Source organism: Miscanthus floridulus, chromosome 1, assembly GCF_019320115.1.
Source record: "Miscanthus floridulus cultivar M001 chromosome 1, ASM1932011v1, whole genome shotgun sequence".
Lineage (NCBI taxonomy): Eukaryota > Viridiplantae > Streptophyta > Magnoliopsida > Poales > Poaceae > Miscanthus > Miscanthus floridulus.
The window spans coordinates 178,511,777-178,537,493 of record NC_089580.1 but is presented as its reverse complement, the minus strand read 5'-3'; the positions used below and the strand labels follow the sequence as shown (position 1 = coordinate 178,537,493).

Sequence of the window (25,717 nt, the reverse complement as noted above, 5' to 3'; positions counted from 1 at the left end):
ACTCGGCAGGCAGTGATCTTTTGATCTCTTCTACTCTCGGTGGTGGTGAGGTCCCCAAAGATAGTGGCGACCACCTTGTCGTGATCCTAGAAGGTGTTGTTGTTGTCCCCAGGTGGTTGGCGACCTCTGGCTTCATCGTCATTGTCGTTGTCCTTCTTCTTGGCCTAGAACTCCTTAGCCAAGCCAAGGTAGTCCTTCATCTTGTGCTTGCTGTTCTTGTGGAGGGGGCATGGGCCTTCAAGGATCTTCTTGTACTGCTCATCATAGTTGCGCTTGGCGCTAGGTTCATCAACGACAGTGATGACATGGTCTGGTCGGCGACGGTGATATTGACTAGCTTTGGACCCTTCCGGCCGATCATGACCACTGTCATGATGGTGGCCGTGATCGTCGTAGCGGCAGTCACTATGGCATTGTTCATTGGGGCGCTCGTCACTGTGGTGAGCTAGGCGGTGAGTGCCTGCATCCTTGTTGAAATGAACTTTGGCCTCTTCGGCATCGGTGTAATGATCAGCAGTCGTAATCATCTTGCCAATCCCCTTTGGTGGCTTGCGATTGAATTTGGAGCGAAGGTTGTGGTGATGGAGTCCTTAGACAAAGGCAGTGATGACTTTTGCTTCCATGATGTTGGAAATAGAATTCCTCATCTTGGGAAATTGCCTGATCTAGCTTCGGAGGGGCTCAAACAGTTTCTGGTAGATGCGATTCAGATCGTGCTTGGTGCCTGACTAAATACAAGTAGCCATGTAGTTGTCAGTGAAGACCTTCTTCAGCTGTTCCCAAGATCTAATGGAATCTGGGGTGAGGCTTGTGAGCCAGTTCATTGCGGTTAGCATGAGCATGACAGGAAGATAATTTGCCATGACACTGGTATCTCCCCCGATGACACGCACAGCGGTGGCATAAGATTGTAGCCACTATGTGGGGTTCATTCATCCTTCATAGGGCTCAACCCTGATGATTTTGAAATCATAGGGCCACTAGAGTGTTTGGAGTCCTCTTGTGAATGCTCGTGGCCCTTTGGGATCATCATCGTCGTGATCGGCGGCATTGTCGGCGTTAAGCAGCTGGAGGGCTCTATCTGGATTACCGAACTCTTGCTCGTATTCTTGGCACTGGTGTACTTCCTCTTCATGGTGGTAGAAACGGTGTACATCGATGTGACGTCATGCATCCCAGAGGTTGTTGATGTGTGCTCGGACATCTTGATCCACTTCTTGATTATGTTGACGATGGTAGTTGATGCGGTCCCCCCTAGCTCCCCCTAGAGGGGTTGTCCATCATGACATTGTTGGTTGGCAAAATGGCTTCTGCTGGGGCGGTGATTGTATCTTGGTGTGGCGGATCGGCGAATCGAGCTTGTCGAGTAGGAAGGTCTTTGATCCTAGTAGATCTCGTTGACTTGGCAGTGTGCAGCTTTAAGCATTGCAGCGACCTTGGCGACCTTTGGCGTTTGCTCGAGCCGAGCAAGCTCATTAGCGGCTATGACCAAGTTGATGCTTGGGGTCTTGTAGATGTCATGGCCATCGACGCGGATGAATTCATCATCGAGGTTGTGGTAGAGTAGGCATGGCCTTCCTTGTGAGTCGAGCTGTTCTTCGTTGTGAGCAGCCTCGGCTAGCACAATGGTGGCCTCGTTTGCTCGATGCTGTGCATGATTGGCGTTTTTGTTGACATGAGCGGCACAGTCCTCATCGATTTCCCCATCCCATGGGGGGCTGTCGACGCTGACATTAAAAATCCCACCTCCTTAATGGTGGGAAAGGAGGTTGAACGGTGGTGGTTTCGGCGACAGTCTCCGTAGAGCCCTAGGACTCAGAGTTTGGGTTTTCCTCTAGGATGATTTGGAGGGATGCTTTGGGACGTCGACCGATTTGCAGCATGTTGACAGTCACACGTGAGCTAGTCAGTGATCTGGTCGGTGAGAGGATAGATATCTCCCTCCTGGTCGGCGAATTTGCCCCTTAGAGCATCTTGGTAGGAGGCGGTGATGCTGGTGAGCCCAAAGGGTAGGCCATTAAGGTGCCATCTCTTTGGCTATGCTGATCGGGCCTAGGCAGATTGGATCTGTGAGGTAGTTGATGCTGAGCGGCTGGTCGGCAATGGATCATGCGCGCTTCCTACGTCATGGTGATGATAAGGGGCTCCTCGGACCGCCTACGATTTCGGGAGTGTATGGAGTGGTCAGAGCATGTCATTCGACGATGTGGACGTGGCGAAAACTCCTCGTCGTCTGCAAATCTAGTTCTTGTTCATGAGGATTACATGAAAACTACCCGTCTTATATAGTCTGGGGGCAGGGTTACAAGTCGGTTAGATCTAGAAGATAACCAAAAATTAATAATAGATTACATGAATTATGGGATCAAATGTATCCTAACAGATCTCGTAATATCTTCAGGGATATCTTTTCGGTGTCTTGCGGGGCGAGCCGAACAGCGCCGTGCTCCGTAAGGCTTCATCTTATGACTTGAACCACCCCTGGAGTCTACCGTGGGTATGCGGGGTCATACACCAAACCTATGTGTAGCTAGCTCTTTGTACCATGGCGAGCTAGGAAGAGCAGCTCCTGGTGGCAAAATCTGATGGATCTCAGATCTCCTGTGGATGCCGGCGCCGCGTGAGTGCACTCAACAATCGACGGACGATCGTCTCTATTCGCCGCCGTGCAAGTGCAACTAGGAGAAGTTTCAAGTGGCCACGATGCATGGGAGAACCGAGAATGCTACTGTACGACGTGAATCTCATCTAGTACTCCTACTCCTATTGAAGTGTGAACACAGGCAAAGCCAGGGCCTTCATGCCAGCATTGATGCGTGGGCAAAACAGTTAATGCCTAGGAGGAATGTTCGGGGGAAAAAGTCTACTTAACTCCCCACCTTTCATACTTGGTCTACTTCACTCCCAACTATGAAACCGTCTGTTTTACCCCCTGAACTTTCTAAAACCGTCTATTTTACCCCCTGGACGGTTTTTTACAGCGGTTTTGCTACAGTAACAGTGGGTTTGCTACAGTGTCGGTGGTTTTGAATTTCCTTTTTTATTTATTTTCGGTGAATTTTTGAAAACTCATAGTAAATCATAGAAAAATCATAAAATGATAAATCTAATTTTATTGGACTCCACATGAGTAGATCTACATAGTGAATATATAATACGGTATGCTTTAGTACAATTTTTTTTTGTAGCTTTAGATTAATTGGAAAATCTAATTTTGTTTGTAATTAATTAGAATTTATCTATAACTAAGTTATACATAGTCTAATGAGTGCGAAATTTTTACTATAGTTCAAGCATACAATAATTAGTGTACCATAAAAATTTCACAACACTTGGACCATAGAAGCTGTAGCTATGAATTATTCTAATTAATTACAGACAAAATTAGATTTTCCAATTAATCTAAGGCCACAGTAAAAATTTTATACTAAAGCATACCATATTATATATTCACTATGTAGATCTACTCATGTGGAGTCCAACAAAATTAGATTTTTTATTTTATGACTTTTCTATGATTTTTCAAAAATTCACCGAAAATAAATAAAAAAAAGAAAATTCAAAACAAAGGAACTATAGCAAACCCACCGTTACTGTAGCAAACCCGCCATTACTGTAGCAAAACCGCTGTCAAAAAATGCCCAGGGGATAAAATAGACGGTTTTAGAAAGTTCAAGGGGTAAAACAGACGGTTTCATAGTTGTGGGGTGAAGTAGACCAAGTATGAAAGGTGGGGGGGTTAAGTAGACTTTTTCTAATGTCCGGGGAACTCTGGGCAACTAGTTGCGATATGCCAAGTGCCAACCTGCATGGCTTGTGTGACTCTGAGCTGTGAAGTTGTGACCCTGACAGCTGACTTGGGGTTTGGTGTGGATCGTCGCTATCTGTGTACGTGGGCATGGGCCGTATTATTTTGGCCCTGTGCAGATTGGAAGCTGAGTTCAAGTGGCTTGGATCCACCAAGAGGCCTAGTTTCGAGTAGTTCTCCGTTCGCCCGCTGGTGGCCCAATGCCTCCCTCTGTCCGTTTGTCCTAGTTCTCATCACTGCCCTGCCTCCCTCCGTCGTTCCTGGCCACCGGGCTTCTTCTCCGTTGCCAGCTACGTGCTTGAGGAGGGAGGAGGAGCCGCAGTGCGTGGATCCAGGGGTAGCAGCAGCAGCGTCCATCCTGTGTGAGAAGGGAGAAGGAGCCAGTGAGATCTACTTTTTTCTAGCTCCTCCATCTCTCGTAGCTCTCTCTCAGCGTGTTTTCTAGAGATTCGTTGGTGGAGCTGGTTGCTGTGAACCCGTTTGGTAGCGAGGTGCCCAAAATAGCTCCTGAAGCTGCTCAAGAATCACTACCGAACGGGGCCATCTTCATCGCTGCGTCGGCGCTCCATCTTTCGCTCCCTTCCCCACTCACGTTCGGCATGCATGCGACGGCGGCGACGCTCAGGCTCGGGCTCTCAGTGACGGTGGGGCAGTCCCATGCTTGGCGTCGTCGTTAGCGGCTCGCCCTCCCACCTCTCGCCAGTTGCCTCGCGCCCTTGCCTCCGGTCCTCTGCACACCGGTCGGCGACTTTGCGTGCGCGCCTCCCGCTGCCCTCCTGCCTCTGGTGGACCATCGATGGTGCCCGGCCTTGGCGGCTACGCTGCGCACCGTGCGCCACGTGTGGCCGGCGGGCAATGGGAGCTAGTAGCCGCTGCTCCACCAAGGCTATCGCACCGCTTTGTGGAAGTGTTACCTGTCCGCTTACCGCTCCAGCGCACTAAAGCGTGCGCTTAGTGCCGCTTTTTGGAAGAAGCTTTTATGTCTATGCCATTAAAAAAGTTTGTAATTACACACAAGCTATTAAAAAAATTGATCGCACATAAGTGTCATTGTTCTAAACTTCTTTGCGATAGTTCATCAAAAGACTTCTCCTTATCCCACCGCGCTCTCTCCGATAGTTCATCAAAAGACTTCTCCACATCCTCTGCGTCCCAGCGGGCCTTGGCCTCCCACCGTTGAAGATGGGTCTGCCTCCACAGCAAAGGGAGTCAGCTCGACCACCTTTTGTCAGAGCTGGGCAGTCACATCCCTATGTAGTCGTGCCTCATCAACGAGGCGGTCCTAGTCCTCCTTATGTTCGCGAAGGAACCATGATTTCTCCCGGCTAGGAGCAATAAGAGACTGAAGAAAGACGGTGGTCAGAAAACAAAAATAGATGAATAAAGAGAGCGAGAGGCAAGACTAAGTGAATACCCAACTAGTGGGAATGATGACATCTCGCAGGGTGCCCCTGGCCTAGTTCAGAGCTTCCAGCACGGCCGTAATCCCCTCCTTGAGACTCTCCCGCTCCATGCCCACAGTGGCATCGTCGAGGGTGAAGAGTTCCAATGACGGGTCCCGCTGATTCACCCACCGAAGTAGGGGCTCATACTGCATGGGTGGGTGGTGGCCCTCCGATGGCAGGACTAGGGACAACTCCCTTTCGGTCTTCTCGGCAACCACCGCAGTGTCCGAAGGTCCCTCGGCCATGACCCCCTCCGTCCTACCCACGACGGGCGTCGTCTCTAGGGCCACCGGTAGCACGGGATGCATCGCTGCCTCGGGCATCGCCACCATAGCCTCTGGCCATGACCCATCTATCATAGCACCTATCACCTCTGCCTCCATCGGTGGGACCTCATCCGGCTATGCCACGCCCACCGTGGCTGACACAACGAGTGTGGCTGGTGGCTCCGTCCGCTCCAACGTCGGCAGCGGAATCGCTTTCGTCATCGGTTGCGCGGCAACCTCTGAGGGTGCCCCCTCAACCTCACTGGCTACTTGACTCGCTGAGGGCACGGGCGCCACCATGAGTGGCGCTTGACCGACCAACGCGGCTATGACGCTGGCTCCGCTCTCACCCAAAACGAGAGCGATGTCAGGCGACGACCCTCGCCTAGCCTAAAGGGTGACACTCTTCTTGGGCACTAGCGCTAAAGAAGTGCCCCGTTTGACCCACCTCCTGATGCTATAGAAGAAACAAAAGGCGTGGGTCACGATGAAAATAGAGAAAAACAGAGAAAAACAGAGAAAACAGAGAAGCTGGTGACTTACGCTAGCGTTGTTGGGTAGTGGAGACATTTTGGGGATGAACCCCTGGGCCCCTGCTCCACCTCATCGGGGCGGGACCATTTTGAGCCCGCCCCTACTCCTAGGCAGAGGGACCCACATCCCTTGAGTCCGAGGGTGTGGCAGCGGAGCTGCCCTCCTCCACTGACACCTCGCGCACGGCGATAGGTCCACCTATGCCTAATAGCTCTTGAGGCATGGTGATGGTGGCACCCCCTACACTGGCACCTCAAGCACAACGGCAGACCTGCTCGCTCGTGCTGTCTCCTAGGGCAGGCCGATGGTTCGGTCCGTCTTTGCCGGCCCTATGGATGTGCTTTCCCCCGCATGGAACAGGAAAGGCCCCTGCATGAATGAGTGGATACCTATCAATGTATCCTCGCTCACTGGGTCATCCCACTCATTGTCAACAACTACCTCGTCATCCTCGTCGTCATCATCATCGTTGTCATCATCACTATTTGTCGTGGCGCTTCTTTGGTGACCTCCTTCCTAATGGCCACGAGTTCTTTGAAGGCGATGATTGTCGTGGCATGATCGTAGCACTCGACCTCGCACTCATAGGCGTGCTGGAAGGAGGGGCCGATGGTGATGACCCTGTTAGGGCCCGACATATTTAGCTTGTGTAGTTGGGAACGGCCATGAACTTCACGTAGAATGGTCACCCTAGAATGACGTGTTATGTTCCGTGGAACACAACCACTTCAAAGGTGAGGGTCTCCATCCTATAGTTGGATGGACCCTGAAGGTGATAGATAGATCGATCTATCCAAGCGGTATGGCCTGCTTTCTAGGCATGATGCCATGGAAAGGTGCTTTGGTTGGCCGAATGCATGCTCGGTCGACGCCCATAGTGCTGAGCGTCTCGGTGTACATGATGTTGAGGTCGCTGCCTCCATCCATCAGTACTTTGGTGATCCATTTTGTGCCGATGGTCGGGTCAACCATGAGCGGGTATCTCCCTAACTATGGGATGCTCTCCGGGTGGTCGGTCCGATCGAAGGTTATAGCAGACTCTAACCACTGGAAGAAGGTAGGCGTGGTCGGTTTGGTCGTATAGACCTCGTAGTGTAGTACTTTGGTGAGCCATTTTGTGCCGATGATTGGGTCAACCACGAGGAGGTATCTCCCTAACTGCAGGATGCTCTCTAGGTGGTTGGTCCGATCGAAGGTTATAGCGGACTCTAACCATCGGAAGAAGGTAGGCGTGGTCGGTTTGGTCGTATAGACCTCGTAGTGTGTGACCTTCTGGTGGCGCTTGGAGCCATGGGCCTCTGATCCTCCAAAGATCATGAGGCAGCCATCTAGCGTTGGAAAGCCATCATCCTTCCTCTTGGCGTCGTCTGTGGTAGGGTCGGGGTCCTTCCCGTGCTCCCCTTTGTTGGAGCCTCTAGACAAGAACCGCTTCATGAGGCCATAGTCCTTGTACAGATGCTTGACGGGGAAGGCATGGTTTGGGCATGCCCCTCGAGTAGTTTTTGATGTGGTTTGGAGTGCCCTCCATGGGCTTCCGACCACCCCTACGGTCAGTGGTGGCCACGAGCGAGCCCTTGCGCCATTGTTTTTTCTTCTTTTTGGTGGGACAATTGGAGGTGCCTTCACCGGCGTCCTTGTCCCGCCTCGCCTTGCTATTAAGACGATCAAACATCGCTCCGATCGCTTCTTCACTCGAGGCATGGCTGGTGACGATGTTAAGGAGTTTCTTGGTGGTTCATGGGCCCTTGTGTCCCAGCTTGTGAACCAGGGACTCATAGGTGGTCCCAGACAGGAAAGCTCCTATAACATCAGCGTCGGCGACGTTAGGTAGCTCATAGCATTGCTAGGAGAAGCGTCAGATGTACCCACAAAGGGTCTTTTTGGCCTTCTATTGGTAGTTCTTGAGGTCCCATGGGTTTCCAGGGTGCTTGTATGTGCCCTAGAAGTTTTCCACGAAGATCTCCTTTAGGTCTACCCAACTTTGGATTATGTTGGACAGAAGGTGTTCCAACCATGTTCGTGTCGAATCGACCAAGAACAATGGAAGGTTTTGAATAATGAAATCATCATTATCCGCACCACCGGCTTGGTAGGCAAGCCAATAATCCTTGAGCCATAGTCCAGGGTTTGTTTCCCTAGAGTACTTTGGGATGTTGGTTGGTGGTCGGTACCTTGGCGGGAAGGCAGCGTTGAGGATGTGTCAGCCGAAGGCCTGAGGCCCTAGCAAGTGGGGGCTTGGGCTTCGGTCCATGCTGTTGTTGTAGCATCCGCCATGACAAGAGTGATAGCCATGGCTAGCTCCCTCTCTCAGGTCATTGTAGGAACATCTGCGGGTGTCGAGGGTGTTGCGTGCGTCATGGTTGTGGCCAAGACACTGACGCACCGGGACCACAATGTGCTGCCTACCACCTTACGACGCCTGGTGGACCGACGTGTCCTTGCCAGGGTGCTCCGAGGGCGTGCGCTGACTGGTGTCAAGCTCGTGTCACTGAGACAACAATCTCTTGGCCTGCTATGCCGCCACATGCTCGAGCAGCGTGTGAATCTCGTGGTTGGCCCGGCGATCCTCGGTGTTGCGGCCTCTAGAAGACCACGGAGTAAGGTCGCCACTACGGTGATGTTCTAGTTCGCCTGGGTGAAGCGAGGGAGAGCTTCATCGTCGGCGATAATCCTTCGGTTTACGTCGTGGGCCATGGCACGCGTGCGCCCGCTCGATCTCCAAATCGATCTCCACTCATTCCTGCTCGAGATGGAGTCACGCTTCCTCGATCTCTCAGTGTTGGGCTTTCAGCTACTCCACCCACATGCGAGGTGGGGCTGCTATCTCCCCCTCAGCCTCGCCATCGAGGTCGCTCGCTGGGGTAGCCTCCTCCTCATGGATGCTTTCGACATGTCCCTTAGGAGTACCTGTCATGAAGCATTCACGAGAGGGGTGATGGCTCCCCCTGCTAGAGTTAGAGCTAGAGGGCGACTCTAGCTCCTCTACAAGGAGGTCGTGGAAAGACTTCGTGACATGTTCGATCACCCCCACAAACTTATCGTTTGTGGGGGATGGGATCATGCGCTACGCCATAAGGTGGCCAACGGTCTCTGTGGCGTTGGAGAGACCAAACGGGAGCACTATCGGGGCACACCAGATGAGGTATTCTAGGGGGGATGGCTCTCCCTCGGTAAGCTATGCCATGACGTTGGTGAACGAGAAGGTGAGGTGGTGCAGGTCCTCCCAAGATGGTTGGGATCCTAGGAAGATGCCGAACTGACGCTCCAACCTTCTATTGTTGAAGTCGAGCAGCTGGCCACTTCCAGGGGCATAGGACTTCGGCACATGTAGCCATAGCTCCTCAAGCATGTCAGTGATCGTGTTGAGGCTGGCGGAGTGGAAGGGTTGAATGATGATGGGTGCCCGCGCTAGCTCTCCCTCCATCATGACAATGAAGTCTAGGTCTCCGAAGCACATGTGTGCGCCTAGGAACCAGCTATTTTGTGACTAGCCATCTGTGGCCTGATGTTAATGTTGGAACGTGCAAAGGCCCCGACCTGGTGCACCAACTATCGGTGTTTTGAGTAAACATCAACGAGTAAATTTGTGTTATTACGCGTCTGGCCCGGATGGTGTGCTAAAAAGACAAGGTTTATACTAGTTCAGGCAGAATATCCCTATGTCCAGTTCATGGCTGCTGCTCATGTTATTAGCACTAAAAAGTTTATAGTAGGGGTTACAATCGAACGAGAGAGGGATAGGTCCCAAATCTCTGCTGGAAAGGTCGAATGAGCGCTGAGGGCTCGGTTGCTGCTCAATTATGTGCTCGAGGTTCGAGACTAGTGGTTTTGCTGTGATGTGCGATGTGATGCATGATGCGATGAATCAATCTCCTTAGTGGGGTGCCCTGCTTTCTCTTTTATAGGCCAAGAGAGAGCATGGATTACAGATGGGAGAAAAAAGGAAAACAAGAAGCAAAGGAAGTCCTTCAAGGACGCCGGGTCTTCCTTTTCCTCTATGCGGGCCCTGCTGACATGGTAGGTGGTGATAGGGATAGCCCCACGCTGGGCGCATGTCTGCTGAACCTAATAGGACCACGCTAGGCGTCTGTCCGCCGACAATGCCATGTCCTAGCATTGTTAGCGGGTTGTCACATCCCATCTTGCCCTGGTGGGCGATGCGACGGACCAGCATGCTGATCAGTGGCCATACAGGGAGTGGGTAGCATAGTGACCGCATGTCCATTACTGTGGGTGATGCGAGTTTCCTTCTAGACCATAGTGGTTGTCGTGGGCTTTCGTAAGGATCCATGCCTGAGGGTAAATGATGGCGCCCACAACACTATAAGGCAAATGTCGGTGCCTATAACACTATTTGAGCTCTGACACTCCTAGAAGGTTGCAAAGCACCCTTCTAGCATGGCCTGATGGTACTATCCTGCAGGTATGTAGATTACGGTCCTCGGTATTATAGTTGACTTGAGCGTCGCCTTATCTACTCTCCCTGATTCCTGGGTTGGTATTGTGGTAATGTCATCATAGGTGTCGGGCCTCAGACATCGGGCGAGGCAGAGCCTACCCTCAGACGTCGGGAGAGGCGGAGCCTACCCTCTGACATCGGGCGAGGCGGAGCCCACTCCCAGATGTTGGGCGAGGTAGAGCCAGCCTCCAGACGTCGAACAAGGTGGAGTCCACCCTTAGACATCGGGCGAGACCTCAAACGTTGGGCAAGATGGAGTCCACCCTCAGACGTCGGGCGAGGCAAAGCCAGCCCTCAGATATCGGGCGAGGCGGATTCTGCCCTCAGACGTCGGGGAGGTGAAGCTTGTCCTCAGACGTAGGGCAAGGCGAAGCTAGCCCTTGGGGGTCGAGCAAGATAGAGTCTATCCCTAGACGTTGGGCGAGGTGGAGCCAGCCCTCAGATGTCGAGCGAGGCGGAGCCCAGCAAGTGGCGTAGTCGCAATCTTGATCGCGCAGATGAATCAATGTTCATCATCATTAGCTTCTCCTCTTTGGGTACCCTACTATCGGTCTCCGACAAGATGACTTGATTGATTGATCCAAGTGATGGAATTAACTTGATGAATAAGCTTGAATCCTTCTTTAAGTCCTTTTCTTTCTAATTTTTTAAGTCCTTTTCTTTCTTCCAAATGATCTCCAATCATCACTTAGAACTTAAACTTCATCTTCATCTTGAGTTTGATCTTGATCTTTCAATTTGAGTACTAAATATGTGCAAAATACACTCAATCAAATTGCCTTGTACTCTTTGCTTGTCATGCTTCTAGATCATCTCAAAACCAAACTTAGATACCTCAACCGCTTATAAACATATTTTCAACTTAAGGACCTTTCAATCAAAGTGACTCTAGATCAATCCAATAATTGTTACTTTTCTGGCAGATTCTGTACCCTTCAAAGAAAAATGCATATATCTCAAAGTACAAATCCAAATACCACTAAATTTGGTGGAGATGTGATTCACTAAGTTATCTAGTAGCTGTAAAAATTTGAGATTCATTTGACTTCTAGATTGCTACCAGATTTCAATTCTTTCACGACTGCTACATGCTAAAAACTGCTGCACTATTGCTGACAAGATCTACTCCACAACCGAACCATTTCTTATTCAATTCTCATAAAATTTGTATAGCATCTTATACCATAAGTCTAGAGCATATACACCAATTTTTATGTCAATCCAATAAGTTTTTATCACTCAAACACGGTTAAGATCATAGCTCACTCAGATTTTTAATATAGGACATATTTTAATCACTTGAACTATACTTCATCAAATGTGAATCAAACTTGGAATCAACTTATTTGAATACTTTCACAAGACATAAATCCATTCAATCTACTTACTAAATGCCATCTTATGAACTTATCCAACACCGATCAATCTAAACTTGATTACTAAGCTATTTATCCATTCAAACATCTCATAGCAAGCAATATTGCATATTTATCCAATTCAATCAACTCATATGCACCCAAATGAAATGATCAACAAGAGATATACCTTGGTTAGCTCATAATCATCCAACTAGCAAGCTTCAACTCAATTATTTGTAAGCCATCAAATATATCCAATGAATCACCAATAACTTGAATTATAGCACTTGTATGATGTAGCACATTTGGACTTCACACAATTATCATGGCATTAGGTTTGGATGTGCACTAGGCTTCATATCCTGACTCAACATATGATGATCAATATGAAATCAATTAAATCAAGTCCCCAATGCCATGATACCTACAATCATTCATCTACTTTTTGATGGTACCCAAACTAGTTTAGGTCCTCTCAAGTTAGGTGCAACATACTTAGGCATAGCCTTAGTATGAATAGCGGTATGTTTTGTAATTGTAACCAATGAGGTACCATTGCCATCCTTTCTAAGCACATTATTATCAACAATTGAAATAGGCTTAGAATTGTTACCAAGGGGACATAAATGTGCCATGTGTCCCTTTTTCCGGCATGAGTAGCACTTTCTCTTTGATTGAGCCTTCTCTTCCTTGCTCATGTGGTGCTTCTCATTGCCTTGCCTCTCATAGATTGCTTGAGCCTTTTTCTCAAGCTTGGTAGAACACTTAGAGACAAAGTGTCCCATATTTCCACACTTGAAGCACTTGATGTGAGCGTAATCTTTCTTCTCATCTTCATTCTTGCTCATCATCTTGGCATCTTGAGTTTGCATTGGATGCCTTGCCTTTCCACCCATTCTTGTTTTCTTCTTCTTCTTTATCAAGTCACCACCATCTTCATGGTTGATCTTGATTTGCTCTTATGGTGTCTCCTCTTGCTCAACTTGTGGCTTTGGTTGAGGCTTATTTTGTTGCTTCACCAATTGCTTGGTTGGGTACATTGAGATAAGATGACCCCAAGTGCGGCACTTGAAGCACTTCACATACTTTAGCCTCTCTTCTTCCTTCATCTTCTTGAGCTTCTCAATGTTTCGGCAACCATTTGCAAAATGTCCCGCTTCATGACATTGGTAGCACATGGAGTGAGAAAGCTTTCTTTGTTGTACCTTTTTCATCTCTCTTTCTTTCGCCCTTTGTCATCTTCTTCTTGAAGCCAAGGCCATACTTGTCACCAAAGTTTCTTTGAGTCTTCAACATGTACTCAAAGGTGACTTTTGAGTTGTAGCACCTCTCTAACTTGTTGCTCAAATTCTTCACTTTATTTTTGAGCTCATTGTTCTCCTTTAAAAGGTTAGTCTCACAAGACATAGAAGTAGAATAAGCATATATATGTGAAGAGCATGACATATCTAATAAATCATCACAAGGGGTGGATACATGCTTCTTGCTTACATCCCAAGGGTTAGCAACATTTTGCAATTTATCATTTGATCCATGTGATGAGCTTTCATTATTTTTAAGTTTCTTTGTAAACACTTTAATGAGAGAAGCATGTTGTTCTAATAATTCTTCATGAGATGCAAGTAGTGTCTCATGATTCAATTTTAGCTCACCATGTGAAGATTTAAGAACATCAAGTAATTTCTTATGTTCTTCACATGAGTTCTTTAGAAATGAGTTTTCATTTTCCAATTTCAATGTTTTAGCTTTCTCATTTTCTAAAGACATGGTCATGCTCGCAAGTCTACTAACAAGCTCATGATATGAATCAACATGATCAACCACATTAGCATTTGATACCTTGGTGTCACCTTGTGACATGAAGCAATGTGGTGATGTAGGAGAGCTTGTAGGAGCAATGTCATCTAGGCATGATCCATCATCATAACCATCAAGTGTGCATGGGGTAGCATCATTATTTGCAACACTTGTGGCATCATCAATCTTGTCAAGTGAACTTGTAGTGGATCGATCATCATCATCACTTGACCGTGAGGTGGAGCAATCTTCCACAATCACCAAGTTGCGGTCATGCTCAACAACCTCATGCGCCACTTTCTTGGGCTCATCCTCCTTGAACTTGCCATCATCTCATGTGGAGGAATCACCGAAGGTGCGCTTGATGGACTCCCATATCTCACGAGCAGTTCTCGTGTAGTTTACTTGTTTTATCAAATCAAAACTCAATGCATCCATTAGAAAACAACAAGCATGTGCATCAAGTTCATAGAGAACTCTTTGAGGTTTGGTGAGATTTTTATGGTCCAAGACATGAGTGAGACCACTAGTGACAATCCACCAAAACTTAGGTCTCTTTGCACGAAAATGATCAAGCATGTGATTTTTTCAAAGTGCAAAGTTTATGCCATAAAAAATGTGTGTCTCATAAACATCTAGCCCACTAGACACCATTCTCTTGGGTCGGTGAAGACCACAAATGAGAGACCTAGCTTCGATACCACTTGTAAGGTCGAGATGCCGGACTAGAGGAGGGTGAACAGTCCTTTCTAAATTTAATCGCTCCGGCTAACCGAAACAAATGCGGAATTAAAACAACCGGTCTAGCCAAGACTATACCCCTCTATCGAAGTTCACAAGCACATTATAAAGATCCTAATTAGGCAACAAAGGTGTCGGGATAGCTAGAGCTCACCTATCCAATTCTAGGAGCAAGGTCACACAAACCTATGCCACTAGTATTTTACACACCGGGGAGCTCCTACACAATTCTAGTAAGCAAAAGCATAAAGCTCCTAAGCTCACTAGCAATGCTCAATAAAAAGGCAACCAATGCCAAATTAGAGAGTGCAAATACTTAGCTACACAAACTAAGCAATGTGACTAACAAGGTTACACAAACCAAATTAGCCATGCAAGGGAGCTACTTCTATGCTACACAAGCAAGAAGGTAACTAGCAAGATACACAAGCTAACTAATTATAAGAGCAACTACATAAGCACAATGTATGTGAAAGTAATTACAAGCTTGTGTAAAGGGATTGCAAACCAACGGAAAGAACAATGTTGACACGGTGAATTTTTCCCCGAGGTTCACGTGCTTGCCAACACTCTACGTCCCCATTGTGTCGACCGCTCACTTAGTGGTTCAGTGGATAATTGGCATCACCCCCCAAGCTCGCACGTCGGGCACCACAAGAACCTACCCCGAAAGTAAGGGTAGCTCAATGACATGCTCAACTAGAGTTTCTCTTCATGGCTCCCGCGGGGGGAGCACAATACCCCTTGTAAAGCTTTTCTCTAGAGCACCGCACAAGCTTCTTGCGGGCTTCGACGGAGACCACCACCAAGTCATCTAGGAGGTGGCAACCTCCAAGAGTAACAAGCACCACTTGCTTGCAACTCAATCATCTAGTGCCACTCGATGCAACCTCATGATGCAATCGCACTAGAATCGCTCACTAACTCGATCGGATGAACACTATCAAGCTCAAGTGAGTTGGAGGGCTCCCAAGCACTACCACATAAGCCACCAAGGCTCTAGTATGCTTAGCTCTACTAAGCTGTCAGCTAAAGGCCGACCCACACTTCTATTTATAGCCCCCACAAAAAGAGAGCTATTGTACCCCTTCACTGGGCACTGCTCGGGGCGACCAGACGTGCCGATCAGATCGACCGGACACACCTGGTCTAGTGTTCGGTCAACGGATGCACGCCACGCGTCGCCTTCGTTCAACCTCAGTCGCTTGATCTCAATGGTCAGCTACCACGGGCCAACGGTCAAGTGACGATCGGACGCAGCACATCGCCAAAGACCGAATGTGTGAGCCTTAGAGTTCGGTCGTTTCTAGAGAGCTCCTCGAGCCTCTGTTTTGTGACCGAACGCGTCTGGTGCAGCACGATCGGACACATATTAGCATCTGATTAGCTCTGCACCCGCGCACCAACTCCAGCATCGCCTACGTCACCATATGTCACATGCGACCAGACACGTCCGCTCCTGCACAACTAGACGTAGACCAGCTAGAGTTCAGTCATTTCCAGAGAGCGCCATGAGCCTCTGTTTTGTCACCGGACGCGTCAGGTCAGTCATGATCAGACGCAAAACCCGAGTCCAGTCGTTCTCCGACTGCCACATGTCACCGCAGCTCCTCGTGCCAAGACATCAACGTATGTCATCACTGATCGGACACAGACCATGCATGTTTGATCACTTTTACTATGCTGTGTATGGTCACTTGATCGAGACAGCGCCCATCTGCTGCCACTAACCGAACATGTTGGTCCTATCAAGGCCAGCGTCTGATCACTCATAGTGACCTCCTTTTGTCTCCTTTTCTTCATCGAGTTGATCCTCATCAACTCCAACTTCTTCTCCTTTGCAAATGTGCCAACACCACCAAGTGTACACCACCATGTGTATGTGTGTTAGCTTTTCATAAACATTTTCCAAAGGATTAGCCACTCAACTTGCCACGCCACTCGATCCTAGCGACGATGCAAAGTTACATCACTCGAGTGGCACTAGATGACCGATATGCAAACAAGTTTGCCCCTCTTGATAGTACGGCCATCTATCCTAAACTCGATCATCAACTTCTCTACACACCTATGACCAGTGAAATGAAATGTCCTAGGTTATACATTTGCCTTACGCATTCCATTCCATCTCTTCCATTATTGATGCAACACATGCACCAATACGATCAACAATGATATGATCCACTTCATATCATCACGCGATCATATTGGTTCATCGATCTTGACTTCACTTGCTTTTCACTGTTGCCTTCATCCATCGGCGCCAAGTCTTGCTCAAGCTTCACTGCCACGCGGTCCATCGCTCCAAAGCCTCCAACTTGCCCTTCACGCTTGGAACCGGTCCATCAAGCCAAGTCATGTCTTGATCTTCTCCACCTTGATCACATGACTCAATGTCGTGTCTCATGTACAATGAGCTCCTTCATCATCACATGTGTGAGCTTTGCAATATCTCCGAGCCATTTCCACCTCCATGGCATATGTTGCTCACACACATGTACCTATGGACTAATCACCCGTGTATCTCACATAAACACAATTAATCCACCTAGGTTGTCACTCAATTACCAAAACCACACAAGGACCTTTCAGTAGGGCAACATGTTTCCACCAGCTTTGGGGCCGCCATCGAAGGCCCGGATGAGGCGAGGCGGCCTGGCTCTATCGGTTCTGAGGCCACCGTCAAAGGTTTAGATGTGGCGGGCGGTTCATTTCCGTCGGCTTTGGGGGCATGCCTAGCCCCTCCTGCCTCGCAACATGCCATAGGAAGGGCCCCGCCTATGGCGAAGGCGGGTCCTCGTCCCCGGGGGCCAGATCATCCCACATGATGGGTGACATGGAGCCATCATCTTCCTCTTCTTCTTCTTCCTTGAAAGTGCAATGAAGTCTTAATTGTGGGTTTTGGTGATAATGACAACAAATTTAGAGAACTAATGAGATTTATCGAGATGACAAGCAGAGAACTTATATTCGAGGATGCTACACAGAATGGAGGAGTCCCCAATTACAAATGTAGATGGCTTCAAACACAAAGGAGTTTTAAATTATTTTATATATTGAATTTGAGTATAGGAAAAGCCATACTATAATGGGGGGCACAATGCTTAAGCTAATATGTGCTATCAAGTGCTCAAACAACCACAAGCATCCTTAGATTCATAGCCAAGAACCAAGATAGTCTACACTTTACTATTACCCTTTCTGTCTTACGTGGTGCGGCACAGCCGCACTTGAAGAGAGGATCGCTCGACCCTTTGGTCACGGGCTCTGGCTCTCTCGACCCCTCGATCGTGGGCTCTGGCTCGCCTGACCCTTTGGTCGTGTCCTTGTCTCGCCCGACCTCTTGGGTGTAGTGTCCATTGAGGGCTGGGGGAATATATACTTTTCCCTTTCCTTCCTGATGGCTATCTATGATTTTAGTGGCCGTTGGGGGCTGGGGGTATATATACCTTTCCCCTTCATTCCCAATGGTTACGAACCAGCTCTCTTCTTCCTCACTTCAGCATACCCAAAACAGAGCAAGAGCTCTCTCTCTCTCACTCCATTGTTGACCTCAAACCCTCAAGCAAATTCATTGATTTTCCCATCAATCCTTGAGAAAAAAGGGTCCCAAACTCGATTTGAGAGCAGCTCCATTGATTCCCAAACTCCAAAGAGCACTTGGTTCATATTTTGGTCGGTGGTTGTGTTTGTTACTCTTGGAGCTTGGCTCCTAGCCAGCTAAAGCATCGCCCATGGAGCTTGCCAACTTGTGTGGCAGCCCCGGGAGATTTATAACCATCTCTTGAAGCTACTAAACTCACCCCTCATCTCAAGAGTTAAGTCTCTTGACTTGAGAACAAGAAAGGGCTAGAAAGCTCTAAGTCTTAGTGGCTAACCTCAACAACGTGGAGGTAGGCAAGCCTTGGTGGTGAGCCGAACCATGGGATAAATCATTGTGTCACTTGTGCTTGATTTATATTACTTGCATGGCATATTGTTGATTGAGGTGATTTCTAGAGTTTGAGGATGATCTACTTATGTGTGGTGTTTCCACCACTTTCAGCTATCAATCTATGATCTACTACCCTGTAGGAAGCTAAGAAATATACCCAATCTAAATTTTGTTGGGAAGATTTTGAACTGTGAACTAATCTCTACTACAGGTGTCGTAGTGCCGCGCACACAGAGCGGCAGTCCCATGGGTGAATTTGACTTTGGTTTGAGTTAAATTTTTATAGGCCTATTCACCCCTCTAGGCGTACCAGAGATCCTACATTCCTCTTCTTCTTTCGATGAGCCTTGACGCCGCTTCCCTCACTGTAGCTTCGATCACTGCTTTGACCGCCATTTCTTCTCCTCGTTTTCCTTCTTCTTCCGCTGTTCATCCACGACATGGTTCGTCGCCCTCATGCCCGCATGCTCTGGCTGCGGCATGATGGAGTCTTAAAACACTAACCCTGCCAGTAGCACGATGAAGCCCATGTCCAGCCACATCATAGGATGCCCTGGGGTTGCAAACATGGCGTTGGCCTCCCTTGTGGCCTCCTTGATGAGCTGCGTGACCTCATTGTCATGGAGTGGCCCCTGGGCGAGCATCATCCCGATGAGCTATGCACCGGGCGTCATCCCGTACAGCGGGAGGACGCACGCCATCAGGGGTGCCACCCTCCTCGCGTGATACCCCCCGATGACGCTAGCCCGCAGAGGTCGTGGATCTTTAGGAACGCAATGGCCTCGAGGAGAAAGCGCATCCTCTTCTTCTCCTTGATGGGTGGCCCCCATGACCATGACGGCAGAACCTCCTTGATCAAACGCCCAAAGAAGACATGCAAGGGTGCAGCAGGGTCATCCTTCAGGTAGAACTAGTGTGAGTGCTACCCCTTGTTGGATCTAGAGAGCTGGTAGGGCATGTACTCGGCCGCCCGCTACCCCCAGAGGTGGTGGCCCACGCATCCCATCGGCACCGAGGTCTCCCGGCCTCTCTCCTTCTTCTTCATCAAGGAGATGGAGAAGAAATATCTCTAGAGCTTGAAGTGGGGCTCGATCCCTAGGTACCCCTCACAATCGTGATGAAGGCCGCGATGTGCTGGATCCCATTAGGGTTCAAGTGTTGTAGCTCGATCTGATAATGGTGCAGCAGAACCCAAAAAGAACGGGTGAGGAGGAACCATGAGTCCACGCTCGTGGAAGAGTGCGAAGGAGACAACGTAGTCGTCGGGTGGTGCCAGTGCCTCCTCGTTGCCGGGTACAAGCCACTCCACCGCATCGGTCCTCCCGTGGAGAAGACCACGCTTGACGAGGCCCTCCATCCACGCATAGGTAACATCAGAGCAATGCTATGAATCTATGGAGGATGGAGGTGGCTACGGAGAAGCAAAGGCGGTGGCGGAGGAGCGGGGGCTACAGATCTAGGGCTCCAATGGTGGACTAGCAAGCATGGTAGATCCAAATGGCAGTGGCGGAGAAACAGAGAAGGTAAAGCTGTGGTTTTGGTGTGCAGGAACGTGAAGGGGGAGGCCGCTATTTATAAGGTGGAGTGGGCGAGAAGACGAACCGTCCACCTAGATTCATGCGCCCACTGCGCCACATCACGTCACCTCCCTCTGAAGATCGTGCGCATGCAATCTCTGTTTGTGCCTTCAAAGGATACGTTGGATGACAGTTTGCCCATTCAATGGGGCAAGAACCGTCGTAGGTAAGGTGGGATACGGAGCTGGAAACACTCCTACGGCCCATTTAAGGCCCAAGAGTTCAAAGGCTGGCCCTCCGATGGGTTCACAGCTGCTCCGGGGCGCCCTTAGAGTGAGGGGTGGAAAGGGATGGGCCCATTAACGGCCAGTACCCGGGTGCGCGAGTGCCACGGGCATCCTGGCCCACATTCGAGTTATGGTCGGTTCCCAGTCCATGGTTTTTCCTCGAAGAAAGGCAACGAGCCCTCGTGATCGATCGAATGGACCCAAGAACTATATGGATTGGACACTGAGAATCTAGAGTCAGTCACCAGCTGACCCATGCTGGACCCCCACAAACGGGAAGCCGAGGCCCCACTCGGACTAGCCCGTTAACAGCTCACCAAGCACCATGTTTCGTCTGTTGAGGAAAAACATGGCATGGCTCAGCCCCTCTGATATATTGAAAAATGCTTGAGGGACGATGATCACAAAGACGAGCTGACCCTTGACCGGACCCATGCTGCGCGCGGGGGCTTGAGGAAAGTTGGACTCACAAGAAGACCAAACGCACTGTGGCAGTACGACGACGGAATGATCGGATCCTAGGGGACCGAAATCAAGAAAAATCTTTCTGACCACCCGAATCTTACGGTTGCATGCCCCCAAGAAGACCGGCCGCGACTAGAGGGAACCGCCGTCCTACTAGGACACGCCATGGGCTACAAAAAGAAGGCCAAGGCCCTTAGAGTCCTTCTGTTTGGAAAAGCCTCCAAAGGAGTATTCTACTCCTCCACAGGCTCAGGGGCTACTGTCAGGTATCGATATTAGGGATACCCAAAACAAGACAGTTAGCGCCCACGCTAACTTCCTTGGATGGAGCAAGATGTATTAAAAGGTCTCGCCCGACCCCTTGTGTTCGTGCTCCGTCTCACCCGACCCCAAGGATGCGGTTTCCATCTCGCCTGACCTCGAGGCCACAGGGGTCTCGCGCAAGGCCGTGGGCTCTGTCTCGCCCGACCCTAAGGCCGCGGGCTCTGTCTCGCCTGACCCCTTGGGTTCGCACTCCGTCTCGCCCGACCCCTCGGGTGAGAGCTTCGTCTTGCCTTACCCAAAGGCTGTGGCCTCCGTCTCACCCGATGGGGACCCATACCGCCGCCAACCACTCCAGATTCAAGCGTATAGGCTTGGGTCAAAACTCTGACACCAGAGAAGAGACTGGCACGCCTCGATATAACCCGTGGCCATAACATGCCATACCTAAGGGTTCACATCAAGAACAGCGTCGGGCGTGCCGGTGCTATTCTGCCTAACCTCCATACGAACGCTGACAGGCGCGTCAGTTCACCATGATGTCCGCTAGGACAGAATGGAACGCCACGACCGCCAGATGACGCCTACACATGGCGCCAGTGATGAATAGGGCCGTGATGTGGTGCCGTCCCTGTTGACATCTACAGGATCGGTGGGACCCGTATGAAGGAGAAAAAGGACCCGACGATCCTGGAAGCCTTCTTCTCTCTCTCGTTCTTCTCCTTTTCCTCCGCTGTAACCCACGCTTTTCCTTCGCCTATAAAAGAGAAAACAGGGCGCCCCATGAAAAGGGAATCCAGAGCCGAACCACGAGATAAAAACACAAGAGCAGGATACGAGCACACGGCTGAGCAGCGATCGAGCTCTCAGCACCCGTTCACTCATTCCATCAGAGACTTGGGATCCTTTCCCTCTCTTGCCTGTTTGTAACCCCTACTGCAAATCAAGTGCCGGTAACACGAGCAGCAGTAAACTAGACGTAGGGACATTTCGCCCGAACCAGTATAAACCCTTGTGTCCTCCGAGTACACCATCCGAGCCAGACGCGCAAATACAAATTTATTCGTCGGTGGTCCGAAAACACCGACACATTCCTACTGAGCACATTTAAAGAATGGATAAGATATTTTTGAATGGCAATTGGGTGGGATCTTGTAAAGATTCAGCTTCATTTGTATTTCGATTGAGGTGCATGAGACGCAGCAGTCTGATTGATTCTCAGGTTCCCTCTCTTTCCCATGGCTGCTCACTCTCTGCTTTAACTTATTTACAGCCTTTACTAAGATGCTTGGTGTGCAGGTTCCATATATGCATTGTTTTGTTTTAGAAGAGTCCCAATTTCCTGTCATTGATTTTACAAAAGTCAAATTTCATCTTTAGTATACATTGATCCATATAACTTGCTTATAAAGCCTGCTTGAATAATAATGGTTTTCCTTGGCTCCTTTGCAATCTTGATGCTCTGTCTTATATCTATTACCTATTTTTTGAGGATAAATGTTTTTTGCAATTTGATTAATGAGCGAGTATAAATAGGTTAAAACCATTTCCTTTGAAGTGACCAAGTTGTTATATTAGTTTGTTTATTACCAATTTCCCAAATTGTGTTGTCTTTCTTTTCTGTTTCAGTTAACTGCTGAACATTTCCTGCCTATCTCTAATGTTGTGTTTGAGATATGTAATTTTAGGTTGCATCCTTTTCTCAATGCATAAATGTGAGGATGTCGCCGTCGTGGGATGGCCCCGGTCGGGAGTTCGACTCCCGGCTGCCGCGGGCACAGCTGCGGTAATGCGCAGTTTGTGCAGAAAAAAAAACCATCGCCTGTCCTACGTCCTAAAGCACAGGTAAAAAGGTTCTGGCTCACTCACAAGATTACGGGCCCCTGTGTGAGGGCGAGGCATGGGGTTTGGGGGTTTCTCGGCCTGTGTGAGAGGTCTTCTTCCTAGCACAAAAACTGCAGGGGCTGTCTGCCCACCGCAGGGAAGTTTTTTTAAAAAAATGTGAGGATGTCGGTTGCTTTTAGTTGTTGACACCTTCTCAGTACTGTGTACTAATATTCCACACCAAGATGTTCTTTATAATGTTTCTTATGTTTCTCGTTTCATCTTATTAGGTTGAAATTAAATGGGACAAGTACAACAAGGAGGTTCGTGTTTTTTCTGATGCCGGGCGAATCCTCAGACCCCTTCTTGTGGTTGAGAACCTTAAAAAATCAGAAAACCAAAGGGGCGTTCATTCTCTTTCCAGGAACTAATGCAACAAGAAATAATTGAGTTCATTGGTGTTGAAGAGGAGGAAGATATACAATGTGCGTGGGGAATCAGGCATTTGTTTGAGAGTGAAGGAGGGATGTCTAATTATACTCACTGTGAACTGGATCCTTCCTTTCTTCTGGGATTAAGCTGTGGTATCATTCCTTTTGCAAACCATAATTTTGCTCGGAGGGTATTATACCAATCTGAAAAACACTCGAAACAAGCTATTGGTTACTCAACGACAAATCCACACATCAGAGTCGATACTCTTTCTCATCAACTATATTATCCTCAGAGGCCTCTTTCAAAACAGTTATAGCTGACTGTCTTGGCAGATCAGATTATAATACTTTTGGTAGAAAAGATGACTTTGCGAGACCAGAATATTTCAATGGACAAAATGCAATCGTAGCAGTCAATGTTCGTCAGGGGTTTAACCAGGAGGATTCCCTGGTTATGAATAGGGCTTCTCTTGAATGAGGTATGTTTAGGACTGAACACCTCAGGAGCTATAAGGCTGATGTAGAAAACAAGGATGGAACAAAACGACTGAAATTGAAGGAAAAGATAGACTTTGAAAAAACAGAAAGCAAAAGAGGACGTGTTGACAATCTTGATGATGATGGCTTACCTTACATTGGTGCAAGTCTTCAGACCAATGACATCGTTATTGGAAAAGTCTCAGAATCTGGAGAAGACCACAGTATTAAGCTGAAGCATACAGAAAAGGGAATGGTTCAGAAAGTATTGCTTTCAGCAAATGATGAAGGGAAGAATTTTGCTGTGGTTACTCTAAGACAGGTAAGGCCTTTTTTTGGCTACACCTCATTCCACATGTGCTGGGAACTTAGGATGAATTGGTGTGGAAAATTAACTAATTTTCCACCCCAATCTATCACAACACATGTGGAATGAGGTAGATACAGAGTGCATAAAAAAAAGACCTAAATGACATTTGTCTTAGCAAAAAGAAGTATTAACCATTAACCAATTAGTACATTCCTTGAATTTTGGCTTCACTTGCGAGCGTATGGACCTTATTTGACAATGGAATGCTGCACTCTTCTCTTGACTGTTCTACCGATTGACAGAAACCATCTGTAGCTGCATTGATTGTCAGTTAAGCCTGTTACCTGTTTTGTGTGCCTGGCATTGTTATTTAACCCAGTAGTTATCTTGCTCTTGAGCGATTATTGTTGGCCTTCTTGATATTCCTTTTTTAACCCAATAAGATTAATGAGTTATCTATGTCTATATTCTTGCCATGCAATTAAGAGGAGATCATGGTCTCATGGATGATTAGAAAGACAAGCATCAGTGTGCGCTCATGGGTTACTTTACTTCATCCTTTATGGTTAAAATAAAGCTTGTTTTGACTTTATTACCTCTCTTTTCTTTTGCAACACTTGGCACTATTAACTTTTAGGATGTAACTTCGACACATGCAAATATTTCTAAGTACATATATTCTTTGGGTACCATTGTTAGCAATTCTAAAAATGGTAATTTCACACTATTGAACCATATATCTAAAAAAGTACAGATAATTAGAAAATCAAAGCTGACAAGTATTATGAAACAGGGGTAGTACCTTTTTATGGGGTTCAGCACTTTACATGATTCCATTGATCGACCCCACGTCCCCATACCCCAAAAAAGTAATAATAAGAATTTGGCTTCTCCTTGTTCTTGACTTTTAGGAAATGGATGAGCCCAGATAGTCTGCTGGCTTGGTTGGGCCAGCAGTTCAACTCATCCTTTTCCATTTCACCACATATGTTACTTTTTATTGACCACTTAAAGTTTTCTTTGTTGATCTGATTTTAGGTTCGGACACCTTGCCTTGGAGATAAGTTTTCCAGCATGCATGGCCAAAAAGGTGTTGTTGGTTTTCTAGAATCTCAAGAGAACTTCTCATTTGTTAGCCTACAGGATCACCGACTCCGGTGAGTTGATCACTCACCAGTTTTGTCGAGCACCCGCCAGTGTTGCCAAGCACTCACTAGCTAAGCCGTCCACAAACAAGCGGTGTCCGACCACACACACTATGGCTAGAGGTTGAAGAAGAGGGAGAACAGAGCATACACACACAATACAAGTATCAGCGTTGGCCGGAGCCCTATATAGGAGATGGCAAAACTGAACTCTCTTTGTTGAGTTGTAGTGGCAAACTATATACACAACTCTATCCATCTAGTCCTAGTACAACTCCCATGCTGCAACATTGACTAGATAACACAGCAAGACTGACTTCTGCGCATGTCCCTGCATGTGGCTACAATACGGCAGGTGGGCCGTTCGGCGCCTGCCTCTACAGCGACTACAGTACAACAGCAGGGGGCCATTTCGGCGCCACCTTCCCTTGTTGTGTGTTCACACAAGGAAGCAGTAGATCATCTAACAATTCTTTCCCTAATCCTACTGGTATCCCTTGTACCATCTCCATGCCGATCATCTCCTTCAGCACCAAGACTCGAAGATGTCCGAGTGGCTTGGTGAGGACATCCACGAGTTGCCGACCAGTTTCGACGAACTCGATGACGATTTGCCCTCCATCGACACAGTCCCTAAGGAAGTGGAACTTCACGT

The 25,717-nt window shown here is 48.3% G+C and overlaps 1 pseudogene; it reads left to right on the top strand.

Moving 5' to 3' along the window:
- The first annotated feature begins 21,986 nt into the window (after positions 1 to 21,986).
- On the top strand, positions 21,987 to 25,078 carry LOC136467608 (DNA-directed RNA polymerase D subunit 2b-like; annotated as a pseudogene).
- Positions 25,079 to 25,717: the final 639 nt, after the last annotated feature.